This window comes from Phyllobates terribilis, unplaced genomic scaffold (assembly GCF_046119375.1).
Source record: "Phyllobates terribilis strain yellow unplaced genomic scaffold, ASM4611937v1 Scaffold_62__1_contigs__length_8034531, whole genome shotgun sequence".
In the NCBI taxonomy this organism is placed as follows: Eukaryota; Metazoa; Chordata; class Amphibia; order Anura; family Dendrobatidae; genus Phyllobates; species Phyllobates terribilis.
In genome coordinates, this window is record NW_027362822.1 from 2,544,170 (window position 1) to 2,557,279 (window position 13,110).

The following is a 13,110-nucleotide window of genomic DNA, read 5'->3' on the forward strand; positions in this document are numbered from 1 at the left end:
TTGCTGCTGGACAGGTCGTGGACGGGAGGTATGTGTCCCCGAAGTGCCAAGCTTTGGTGATGTAGGACCCGGAGAAGCAGGCTCCAGCACACATAGTGTAGGGAGTTAGTGGGCCCGGATTGAAGGGCCGAGTTTTACGAGCAGCTGAAAGAGCTGTTATGTTTTGTTTTCCTGGTTGGTTTATGGACATTTAATAAACCACCAGTTTGTTTTGGAACCTGCGCCTACCCAAGAGCTGATCCATCACAGCACGTATATGATGCACCGCAGACTAAATTCTTAATGACCCGATAAATGGTTGATCTAGGGGCAATCTTACAAGCAGCAATGTCCTTGCCTGCAAAGCAATGATGACTGCACATGTTTTCTTGAAGGTAATCAGAAGACAATGATTTGAAGCACCAGCCTGCTCTTGTAATTCAGTAAGCATGACTGTGGAAACAGGGGTTTTGTGGTTAAGTAATTTCCTTGGGAAAAAAAAAAAAATGCATATTAACAATTCATCTGATCATTCTTCATAACAATCTACAGTTAATGCAAATTGACACTATAAAAACTGAAGCAGCAAACTTTATGAAAGCCAGAATGTGTTTCAGTCTCCAAACTTGACGACTGTGTATTATTGTGTTACCTCTTATGTATATTATTGTGTCACCTCTTATCTTGTGTATCGCTTCTCTCTTCAGTTTGTTAGCCTCATGCGGCTGGTGATTCTTGATGACTATGCCCTGGCCAGCAAATGGGCAGCAAAATACATAAGTACTCGCATCGCCCAGTTCAATCCTGGACCTGACCATTACTTCACACTTGGGCTACCCACAGGTAATGTGCCTTTTATCTATCTTTATCCAGTTTTCCACGAGTTGGTTCAAGCGTTTTAGTTGTGGATTGAACTATTTTTGCACATGTGAATTATGAGAAGTCCTCACGAGTAAGTCAGATGTGTACGGCAAAGCTTCATAGAGGAGGGAGACTCCAAGTTCACTGCTGAACATCTGCTCTCTCCATGTTTCGTTGCGATCTACCAGTGTCTCCGTAAGATTTGGCCATTCTCTACTGTTATATGCAAGAGTTTGCCAGTTTTCCAAAGGAACAAGGAGATTGAGTAGCTCAACAGCCTCTTGCCACTGATCGGCAAACAAATTTGGAGAAAATAATTGGACAAAGCCTGAAGGACGCTGTAATGCAGGGCTGTGTTCTGAGGGATCGATGAAGACATAAGAAGCATGATCTGTGCTGAACAGTATGGATGGTAATCCAAAGCCTCCATAACCAAGCTTGGCGTGGAAGACACTCGGGAAATAGGAGTGTGAGTTGGGGGTCTCCCAGTGGTAATACAGTTGGAATCACTGCCTTATTAATACAACTGGGAACTGTTTTGATTTCAATTAACATTAAAGGGGTTGTCCGTACCCTACACTGATTTAATCCTAAATCTCTATTTAATTTAATAATCTACCGTATTTTTCGGACTATAAGATGCACTTTTTTTCCTCCAAAATTTTGGAGGAAAATGGGGGGTGCGTCTTATAGTCCGAATGGGGGGGGGGTATATGTGTATAATAAATATATATGCTATTGAACCCGTTCTACGCCCGGGTGGCGAGCATTTTTATTGGTATATGGTCTCCCATGTTGGTATGTGCTGCCCCCCTCCTGGTATTTGTGCTGCCCCCACCATCCTATCCTGGAATGCGTGGCTCCCCTCATCCCCAATCCCGGTATGCGTGGCTCCCCTCATCCCCAATCCTGGTATGCGTGGCACCTTTCATCCCCAATCCTGGTATGCGTGGCTCCCCTCATCCCCAATGCCATTATGCGTGGCTCCCCTCATCCCCAATGCCAGTATGCGTGGCTCCCCTAATCCCCCCACTATACACACATCCCCAAAAAAATAAACAGTTATACTCACCTTTCTTCTCTGTACTCCAGCGCTGCAGCGTCCTGTTCTGCCGGTGGCCGGGGGAGGAGTGCGGCGACAGAGCACAGCGCCGTCCGGCGCCAATTTGCTGAAGACACACTGTAAATGTGTCTTCATAAAAATGGCGCCGGATAGTTCTATGCGCACGCGCCGATCCGATGTCTCACTCCGCCCCCGGTCTCCGCTGAAGAGAGGCGCCACGGCAACGCTCCTCCCGGTCAGGTAAGTATGGCGCCGGAGATCGCAGTGTGCGTTCAGTGCCTACACACACCGCGATCTCCGACGCCATACACCTCTTACCTGTAACGGCTGGATGCGGTCTTCTGTCTGGAGCCAGACTATGCGTCACGCATGCGCAGTCTATCGAGGCTTTGGACCGAGACCCGCATCCCCGGTTATATTATAGATGTGGGGTGTGAGGGGAGTGGTAGCTGTGGAGGAGCGGGGCACAGGAGGCAGCGGTGCAGCCTACACTGTCCCTGCTGCTAAAGAAAATGAATATTCACTGCTCCTTAATAGCAGCACACAGTGTAGCCGCGCTGCGGCTCCTGCTGCTGCCGGAATCGCCTGTGCCCGCTGTTAAAGGGCATGAATATTCAACCTCTCTCCACGCCCATGGGCGTGGGGAGGGGGTGAATATTCATGCCTTTTAATAAGCGGGCACACGCTATAGCCCGGCAGCAGCAGGAGCCGCAGCGCGGCCAAGCTGTGTGCCGGCTATGAAGGAGAGTGAAGTCACTGCTCCCCGCGCACACAGACCCGGCGTGGGGAGCAGTGACTTCCGGCAGCTGATCTCTCCATGTGAGCCGCGCATGGCCGTGACGTGCGGCTCACATGGAGAGATCAGTGCGGGCGGACAGGAGGAGAGAGAAGAAAGGTGAGTATAAGTTTTTTTTTTTTTTTTTTTTAGTGCAGTCTGATGGGGATTAGGGGGACCATGCATATTAGGGTATGGATGAGGGGGCCATACAAAACAGGATAAAGATGAGAGGGCCATACATACCTGGACGGGGATGAGGGGTGCCGTGCGTACCTGGACGGGGATGATTGCCACCGTGCGTACCTGGACGGGGATGATGGCCACGTATAAAAGGAAGGGGGTTGGGCATATATGCCAGGATAGGGGATATTGTCAGAATTGGGTATTACCCCTATACCAGTGTCAGCAGAAGACCCCCTCCTCCTTAAAAGTGCATCATGAACAATTTTTTTGCTTAATTTTTTTTTTTATTTTCCTTCTCTAAAACCTAGGTGCGTCTTATGGTCCGGTGCGTCTTATAGTCCAAAAAATACGGTAATTGCTTTTCTAATATACTTTAATTAAAAGTTAATCTAAATTTATCTAACTGGGGTGTGTTTGTATGTGTGTATATATTTGTTTTTTTTACCAACTTCCTGTTTGATAACATTTAGTTTGAAAATCCCCAGTGCATCCTGGGATATGAAGACGGACGTGATCAGGGAGCAGAGGCTGCGGTCACTGCTGCTGCCTCTTTCCCCACCCTGAATGAAGCGTCATCAGTGATGCCTGTTTCAGGGGATGGGCTAGTCCCTGCTACTCTGCGCATGTGTCGGTTGTCAATTCTAACTCTCAGTTGCTCAGCAGGATCTTGTCACTGTGCAATATTCTTTTTAATGCACAGCGTCAGGGATTCCTCAGAGACGACACCGGGGAGATCACGCAATATCTCACCCTGCCATCACTGTGTCACGGATTTCGTCCGGAATCGCGAGTACACGATTCAGATTACTCGACAGTTCAGCAGTTTTTGGGGATTGCGAATCTCAAGAATGCTACCTCCCGGAAGCTAAAATACGATAAATGAGGGGCCCGGTGAAGAAAGCCATAGCAAATTCGGTCATGTCCCTTGGAGGTGCAATGTACCTGTTGGGTACCCTGATATCGTGGGTTTTGTGAGCACAATACCATTCCAGGGTTTTACAGTGGGATCTGCTACATAATGAAGTTTCTCTTAAGGGGCACTTGGAAGGGAAGATGTCCTTATCACCCTGGTCAGTAAAATCTTTATAGAGGTTAGGCTCATCCTGCCACCAATCTCGAGGGGTTCCCTGAGTACTTGGGGTCACTAGCGCAATTACCACAGATGCGAGTCCCAGAGGGTGGGGAGCCCAGCGGACCTGGTCAGATATCGAAAAGGGTCTCTCCTCCAATGCAAAAGAACTTTTGTCGGTCCGAGCTCTGCAGTGCCTGTTTGGGGTGAAGTTCGGGTCCTAGGAGGCATCGACTATGCAGCCTGCACAGCAGATCACAGCCCGGGCACCGCGTCTCCGGGTAAGTCTCCACCTTGTGAGTTGCTTCTTGTGCAGCAGCCCCATGCAAGTTGCTCCTCTCTCCTCGGCCAGTTCATGCTGAAGACTGAGCTCCTCTGCCCAATCTAGGAGCTCAATAGCCCTGATCATGTCAGTGGTAGCCCAGCACTGCTGGATCAGATTTACAAATGGCAAACTAATCAGCCCTAGGCATTTCTAATATGTGCAGAGCAGGCGACATAAGTCTGACCGGTGTCCTCATAGACCTTTCCTCAGCCGGGGTCTAATAGGAGCAGTAAGATGGCCGTCATGGGGTCCATTGTTAGATCTCGGCTGCCATAGAAACTCATCGGCACCATGATCGCGCCTCCCTCTCCTGTCTAAAGTGCCTAAATGCTGTGGAAGCCCCCTACTGTGTCATACAGTGGATTAAACTGCCAGGATCCGGGTTGGCTCCACTGTCGGTGGCTGAGGCAGGAGCAGGACTGGGTTATACAGCAACACTTCTGCCGCAGATCTTGTAAGAACCCTGACAGGACCTGCCTGATGATAATGTGTCCTATAGAGCAGGTCTTGGTACCAGACTGCCCTGTACATATTCACCACTAGCTGGGAACCAGTTACTTACAAGGTCTAGTTTCGGATGTGTTTCCAGGATCTGTAGTTGTCAGCATTTTATCCTTAAGGCCGAGTTATAATATCACTGTAACACTCTAGCCCTGTACCTGTATACCTGCCCTGAGTGCTGCACAAAATTATATAACAAAGTGTGTGTACACAGATATCTATCTCCTGAATGGTATTACTGCTAGATCTCCTGTACATAGAAATATGAGGTTCTTAGCGCACATTTTGAGCAAATTGTGCGAGCCCATCTGCCAACGTCAAGGCGACCTCTTCAGATGGGTCCCTACACTAACTTAGTAACTGGGACTAGTTTTTTGTATTATTATTACCACCATTTTTACTATTTATTATTATTGCAATAATGCAATTAATTGTAACTGTTATAACACTAATAAAAAAAATTTAATTACATTTTTTTAATTATACTTGTGATTCTAATAATGGTATTCCTAAAATCCCTATGCCTAAAGCTGTTGATCCAGAAGTAAGCAAAAACCCCAGGACACCTAACGCCAATTTATTTCATAGGGGAAAAAATTCCTTCTTGACCCCTGGAAAAGGCTAACAGTCCTAGGACCCTGGATCAAAACTAATAATGTTATTACAAGTTATATAATATTACGCTAATTATTGTACTACTGGAGTTATTTTAATTTGTTTTTATAAATCTAACTATTTGATATGGTTATTATTAACATTGTGCTATCTTATTACAGTATTATTCTTCTTTCCTATCACTACTAATACTGCCCTATACCTACAGTGTTGATCCAGAAGAAGGCAAAAACCCCAGGACACCTTCAGCCAATTTGTGTTACAGGGGAAAAATTCCTTCTTGACCCTGAGAAAAGACGATCAGTCCTAGAACCCTGGTTCAAACCTAATTATGTTACTAGTTATGTAATTACTATTACTGTACTAAATGTACTACTACAGTTGTTTTTAATATAGTTTTTTTTATATATTTTGTCTTATGTCCTGCTTTCTTATTAAAGTACTACTCTAACTTTTCTATAACTATTTAATATTACAGTATTGATTGAACTACGTCTATAACTATTTTTATTTACTCTTTGTTCTTTCTATAGATATAAGTTTATATTATTATCCTGCTATCTTATTACAGTATTATTCTTCTTTCCTATTACTACTAATACTACCCTATACCTACAGTGTTGATCCAAAAGAAGGCAAAAACCTCAGGACACCTTCAGCCAATTTGTGTCACAGCGGAAAAATTCCTTCTTGACCCCGAGAAAAGGCGATCAGTCCTAGAACCCTGAATCACACTGTTATTCTACCTACTACTATTACTACTGTTATTTTATTACTTTCTTACTATTATCACTAGTATTATTACTCAAATGACACTAATAATGATATACTACCACTAGATTACTACTATCCTGCGATTATTACTTTGGTGGATTTCTACTTACCAGCCGGTATTGCCGTATGATGTTATCGGCAGAGAGGTCTCAGTAGGATGGTCCACATGGTGTTCCTCTTTCCTCTCAAATACCGGTTGATGTAATGGCGGATGTTGTTCTGCTTCTTCCTTTATGTTGTAGGATCGATTCTTCTGTCCTCTTCTGTCCTCTTCTGTCCTCTTCTGTCCTCTTCTGTCCTCTTCTGTCCTCTTCTGTCCTCTTCTGTCCTCTTCTGTCCTCTTCTGTCCTCTTCTGTCCTCTTCTGTCCTCTTCTGTCCTCTTCTGTCCTCTTCTGTCCTCTTCTGTCCTCTTCTGTCCTCTTCTGTCCTCTTCTGTCCTCTTCTGTCCTCTTCTGTCCTCTTCTGTCCTCTTCTGTCCTCTTCTGTCCTCTTCTGTCCTCTTCTGTCCTCTTCTGTCCTCTTCTGTCCTCTTCTGTCCTCTTCTGTCCTCTTCTGTCCTCTTCTGTCCTCTTCTGTCCTCTTCTGTCCTCTTCTGTCCTCTTCTGTCCTCTTCTGTCCTCTTCTGTCCTCTTCTGTCCTCTTCTGTCCTCTTCTGTCCTCTTCTGTCCTCTTCTGTCCTCTTCTGTCCTCTTCTGTCCTCTTCTGTCCTCTTCTGTCCTCTTCTGTCCTCTTCTGTCCTCTTCTGTCCTCTTCTGTCCTCTTCTGTCCTCTTCTGTCCTCTTCTGTCCTCTTCTGTCCTCTTCTGTCCTCTTCTGTCCTCTTCTGTCCTCTTCTGTCCTCTTCTGTCCTCTTCTGTCCTCTTCTGTCCTCTTCTGTCCTCTTCTGTCCTCTTCTGTCCTCTTCTGTCCTCTTCTGTCCTCTTCTGTCCTCTTCTGTCCTCTTCTGTCCTCTTCTGTCCTCTTCTGTCCTCTTCTGTCCTCTTCTGTCCTCTTCTGTCCTCTTCTGTCCTCTTCTGTCCTCTTCTGTCCTCTTCTGTCCTCTTCTGTCCTCTTCTGTCCTCTTCTGTCCTCTTCTGTCCTCTTCTGTCCTCTTCTGTCCTCTTCTGTCCTCTTCTGTCCTCTTCTGTCCTCTTCTGTCCTCTTCTGTCCTCTTCTGTCCTCTTCTGTCCTCTTCTGTCCTCTTCTGTCCTCTTCTGTCCTCTTCTGTCCTCTTCTGTCCTCTTCTGTCCTCTTCTGTCCTCTTCTGTCCTCTTCTGTCCTCTTCTGTCCTCTTCTGTCCTCTTCTGTCCTCTTCTGTCCTCTTCTGTCCTCTTCTGTCCTCTTCTGTCCTCTTCTGTCCTCTTCTGTCCTCTTCTGTCCTCTTCTGTCCTCTTCTGTCCTCTTCTGTCCTCTTCTGTCCTCTTCTGTCCTCTTCTGTCCTCTTCTGTCCTCTTCTGTCCTCTTCTGTCCTCTTCTGTCCTCTTCTGTCCTCTTCTGTCCTCTTCTGTCCTCTTCTGTCCTCTTCTGTCCTCTTCTGTCCTCTTCTGTCCTCTTCTGTCCTCTTCTGTCCTCTTCTGTCCTCTTCTGTCCTCTTCTGTCCTCTTCTGTCCTCTTCTGTCCTCTTCTGTCCTCTTCTGTCCTCTTCTGTCCTCTTCTGTCCTCTTCTGTCCTCTTCTGTCCTCTTCTGTCCTCTTCTGTCCTCTTCTGTCCTCTTCTGTCCTCTTCTGTCCTCTTCTGTCCTCTTCTGTCCTCTTCTGTCCTCTTCTGTCCTCTTCTGTCCTCTTCTGTCCTCTTCTGTCCTCTTCTGTCCTCTTCTGTCCTCTTCTGTCCTCTTCTGTCCTCTTCTGTCCTCTTCTGTCCTCTTCTGTCCTCTTCTGTCCTCTTCTGTCCTCTTCTGTCCTCTTCTGTCCTCTTCTGTCCTCTTCTGTCCTCTTCTGTCCTCTTCTGTCCTCTTCTGTCCTCTTCTGTCCTCTTCTGTCCTCTTCTGTCCTCTTCTGTCCTCTTCTGTCCTCTTCTGTCCTCTTCTGTCCTCTTCTGTCCTCTTCTGTCCTCTTCTGTCCTCTTCTGTCCTCTTCTGTCCTCTTCTGTCCTCTTCTGTCCTCTTCTGTCCTCTTCTGTCCTCTTCTGTCCTCTTCTGTCCTCTTCTGTCCTCTTCTGTCCTCTTCTGTCCTCTTCTGTCCTCTTCTGTCCTCTTCTGTCCTCTTCTGTCCTCTTCTGTCCTCTTCTGTCCTCTTCTGTCCTCTTCTGTCCTCTTCTGTCCTCTTCTGTCCTCTTCTGTCCTCTTCTGTCCTCTTCTGTCCTCTTCTGTCCTCTTCTGTCCTCTTCTGTCCTCTTCTGTCCTCTTCTGTCCTCTTCTGTCCTCTTCTGTCCTCTTCTGTCCTCTTCTGTCCTCTTCTGTCCTCTTCTGTCCTCTTCTGTCCTCTTCTGTCCTCTTCTGTCCTCTTCTGTCCTCTTCTGTCCTCTTCTGTCCTCTTCTGTCCTCTTCTGTCCTCTTCTGTCCTCTTCTGTCCTCTTCTGTCCTCTTCTGTCCTCTTCTGTCCTCTTCTGTCCTCTTCTGTCCTCTTCTGTCCTCTTCTGTCCTCTTCTGTCCTCTTCTGTCCTCTTCTGTCCTCTTCTGTCCTCTTCTGTCCTCTTCTGTCCTCTTCTGTCCTCTTCTGTCCTCTTCTGTCCTCTTCTGTCCTCTTCTGTCCTCTTCTGTCCTCTTCTGTCCTCTTCTGTCCTCTTCTGTCCTCTTCTGTCCTCTTCTGTCCTCTTCTGTCCTCTTCTGTCCTCTTCTGTCCTCTTCTGTCCTCTTCTGTCCTCTTCTGTCCTCTTCTGTCCTCTTCTGTCCTCTTCTGTCCTCTTCTGTCCTCTTCTGTCCTCTTCTGTCCTCTTCTGTCCTCTTCTGTCCTCTTCTGTCCTCTTCTGTCCTCTTCTGTCCTCTTCTGTCCTCTTCTGTCCTCTTCTGTCCTCTTCTGTCCTCTTCTGTCCTCTTCTGTCCTCTTCTGTCCTCTTCTGTCCTCTTCTCAGGAAACGCAACCAGATATTAGCAGCAATCTTTAACTGACAGAGCGCCATTACTCACCTCATCCCGCTAAGTAAAAGTGTTTTTCCTGTTTTACACAGAATGCAGACTACCGTGCAACAATGTATACTCCCGAGGGGCCGCAGGAAACTGGAGTGAATAATGTCCTCCTCTTCCTTTGGATTACGCTTATGCCGTGTTCTCATGGCTTCCATTGGAGATTTAAGCTTTTTGGTATTTTTGATGCTGTATAGTTAGTCACAGTTACCTGAGACGTAATAAATAGCATTAAAGCTGCAGTAATTTTTTTTATGTATACTGTTCAAAAAATAAAGGGAACACTTATATTCTGTTGTTTAACTCCAAGTAAATCAAACTTCTCTGAAATCAAACTGTCCACTTAGGAAACAACACTGATTGACGATCAATTTCACATGCTGTTGTGCAAATGGAATAGACAATAGATGGAAATTATTGGCAATTATCATGACACCCTCAGTAAAGGAGTAGTTCTGCAGGTGGGGACCACAGACTACATCTCAGTACCAATGCTTTCTGGCTGATGTTTTGGTCACTTTTGAATGTTGGTTGTGCTTTCACACTCGTGGTAGCATGAGACGGACTCTACAACCCACAGAAGATGCTCAGGTAGTGCAGCTCATCCAGGATGGCACATCAGTGAGAGCTGTGGCAACGAGGTTTGCTGTATCTCAGCGTAGTGTTCAGAGGCTGGAGACGCTACCAGGAGACAGGCCAGTACACCAGGAGACATGGAGGGGGCCGTAGGAGGGCAACAACCCAGGAGCAGGACCGCTACCTCCGCCTTTGTGCAAGGAGGAACAGGAGGAGCACTGCCAGAGCCCTGCAAAATGACCTCCAGCAGGCCACAAATGATCCTCCTTAAGACTGTCAGAAGGAGCTCACTGATAGATTCTCAGTTAGCTAATTTTGCAGCCAGGAATAGACAGTGCAGCACAGATGCTACAGAAGGCAACATTTTTAATGAAACTCAATTACAGAAATCAATTTTAGCCCCAAATACTTGCATTAAAGTAAAAAAAACAAATGACCCCAAATCTGGACAACCGCTTTAACTCCTTACCAACATCTGCCGTACATGTCTGGTATAAGTCAGTAGCGGGTGTATGGAGCAGAGTCAGCTCGCCCCGTACATGGCAGATAATGGCTGTGACAAACAACCAGGACCTGCCTCTAAGAGCTGCGAGTGGAGCGAAGATCTGCCCACCACTGTTAACCTGTTCAGTGCTGCTGTCAATCTCTAACAGCAGCATTAACAGCGCGCCGGTATTAGGACGCATCGTTCCATGCGCTCACCGGCGCTACTGTGACGCGATCACAGGGCGCAGATGGACTGCTATGACATCCGGGGGTCTGCTGAAGCCTCCGTGCCTGTCATCATAAAGCTTCATTTGGGCTGTAAAGAAGACCGTGATTTTGCTATATGGAGCATTACTGTGGTATCGCTGTATATAGCACAAGCAATCAGATAATGTATACAAATGCAGTGAAAATTAAAAAAAAAAAAAGTTTAAAATATTAAAACTCCACACGTTCAACTCACCTCCCACTAAAAATAAAGATAATAAAAATATACACATTTGTGGTATGGTCTCTGTATTTCTCTGAAAATCTATCCAAATATAAAAAACAAACGATCAGTGAACACAGAAAAAAATTCAAAAAGCCCAAATTACATTTTTTTCGTTCGCCACAATACTACAGAAAATCCTGTAAGAAGCGATGACCGTGTCATATGTGTCCCAAAATGTTATCAATAAAGTCCTCCTGCCCTTCAAAAAATAAGCCCCCACACAGCTCCATCAACCCGAAAAAGGAAAATGTTACGGGTCTCAGAAAAAATGGTGACACCATAAAAAAAAGTTTTTTTCTTTTGCCAAAACTCTTGGAGAAGTTTGGTCTTGCTGTGATCACACTGAGGAGTAGGATCCTATTACCAGGTCATTTTCACCACACTATGTACGCTGTTAAAACCCTTCCCAGAAAAACAGTGTCAGGCTTTTTTTTCCTCGCACTTTTACTGCACTTGGAATGTTTTTCCCGTTTTCTAGTACTATGTGGTAAATGAATGGTGGGATTTATAAGTACCGCTCATCCTGCAAAATAACAAGACCTCACACTATGTGGACAGACATGAAAAAGTTATAGCCCTTGGAAAAAGCCAAGGAAAAAACAGAAAAAAAACATCAATTGGTTCTGTTGGGAAGGGGCAAAGCTGAAGAAACGCATGTAACAGCAGAATATGGAGGAAGGTGAGATATCACAGGCTGGTGGATACTACCTGCTCCATCGCTGGCAGAGTAACCCATCCCCATGGTGGCCGCTGAGATCTTCTCTTATAGAAACGTCTCCAAAATCTATAAAACATGGGGAACAGTCAGCAGAGGGTTTGGTGATTGGCTCATATTGGCGATATACCCAGGGGCATTACTGGGCACAGGGAAGATTGGGAATGAATAGTATTGGCTGTTAGATATGTGATCTCTTCAATTAAAGGGGATGTCTAGTTGGAACAAGTTCTCACTGATCTCTGGATAGGTGATGACTCTTAGATCGGTGGGTTTGGCCGCTATGACCCAATCAGCAGAACAGCACTTATAGATAGAAGTGAGCGAAGTGCAAATGTTCAACCGCCGGTCCGTTCATTCTCTATGGGGGGCGCTGTACTCAGCTTTCTCCTGCATAGAGAATGAATGGAGCGGTGGTCCGGGGAGGGTCTAGCAGGGATTAGTTGGGTTCCCAGCAGATCTAGAAGTTGTCACTTATCATGTGTTGGGGAATAATGACTTCTCCTCTGATAAATGTGCTGATTCCTGTCAGTTGTGGTCGCTGAGTGCGTGTGATGGGATGCGGCTCCGTCCGTTATATTATATCACGTCTTATACCTATAATCTCGCTGATTGCAGGTGTCTGTCTTCACACTCAGATGAGATGGAACAAACTGACCATATAGGACTTTTTTTTTTTTTCTTCAAATTCAAACCGAGCAATCCTATTGGCTGAGTATGAATGCAGTTACCATGGTAACAGAAGTAGCTGCAGATTTAAAGGGACAAGATACTAATATTGTACTAAAGTGTATTTTATTATATACTTCACATAACTGACTGGGTACACCTTGGTGCTGGTGGGATGGCTTTTTTTTTTTTAATCAAACAACATGTTTACTAAGTACCCTATATTATATATATTTCCTATTGCTTTTTACTTACTTATAGCAGGGTATATGTTCATATTGTTTCTATCCTAAGTTTGTCTATTTTCTAATAGATGGTGGCAAACTTCTTCCTCGCCTTTGAAGCACAGCTTTCAATTATTCCTGTCGTAAACGAGGTAAAAAGCTTCGAGCCGAGCGCGATCAGACTCCTTCAGTCCCGCAGCAGGTAAATCTGTGACCATCGCCGGCACTCCTGCTGTTCCTAGTACCGATCCCTCTGAGCGGCTGTGCAGTAATGAAGGCTGGATTCACCCCAAACTTGCTCTTCTTTTTTTTCGATTTCCAGTTCTGGTAATTAGTGATACACATGTGTATATCCAGTGGTCAACTCAAAACCTATGTATGGAAAATCAATTGTTTGCTGTATGCATCTCATTTGTAGGATGCACACTATTCATTTCAATATGGAGCGGAGTAGGAGGAGACTTTCATTGCTGTCGCCCTTTACTTCCTCCCTGCTGATAGGAAATGCCATGCTGTTTGCTTGTGTCCTGTGATTACAGCAGCCTGCAACAGTTTTCAGCGTGCACTCCCCGGCTCAGGCATCAAGCAGTAAATGATAACATTAAAACGCTGCTACCCCTTTGTTAGTCACTTTTTTATCTTCTTCCCCTTCTACGAATGCTATAGTCCGTTATTCTAGAACTGCTCTGAAAATGGTTCTCTCTGGAGTGTTGGGATTTGGGTTTAGGGTGGGTTATGGGAATTGAAGTTCAGATACTT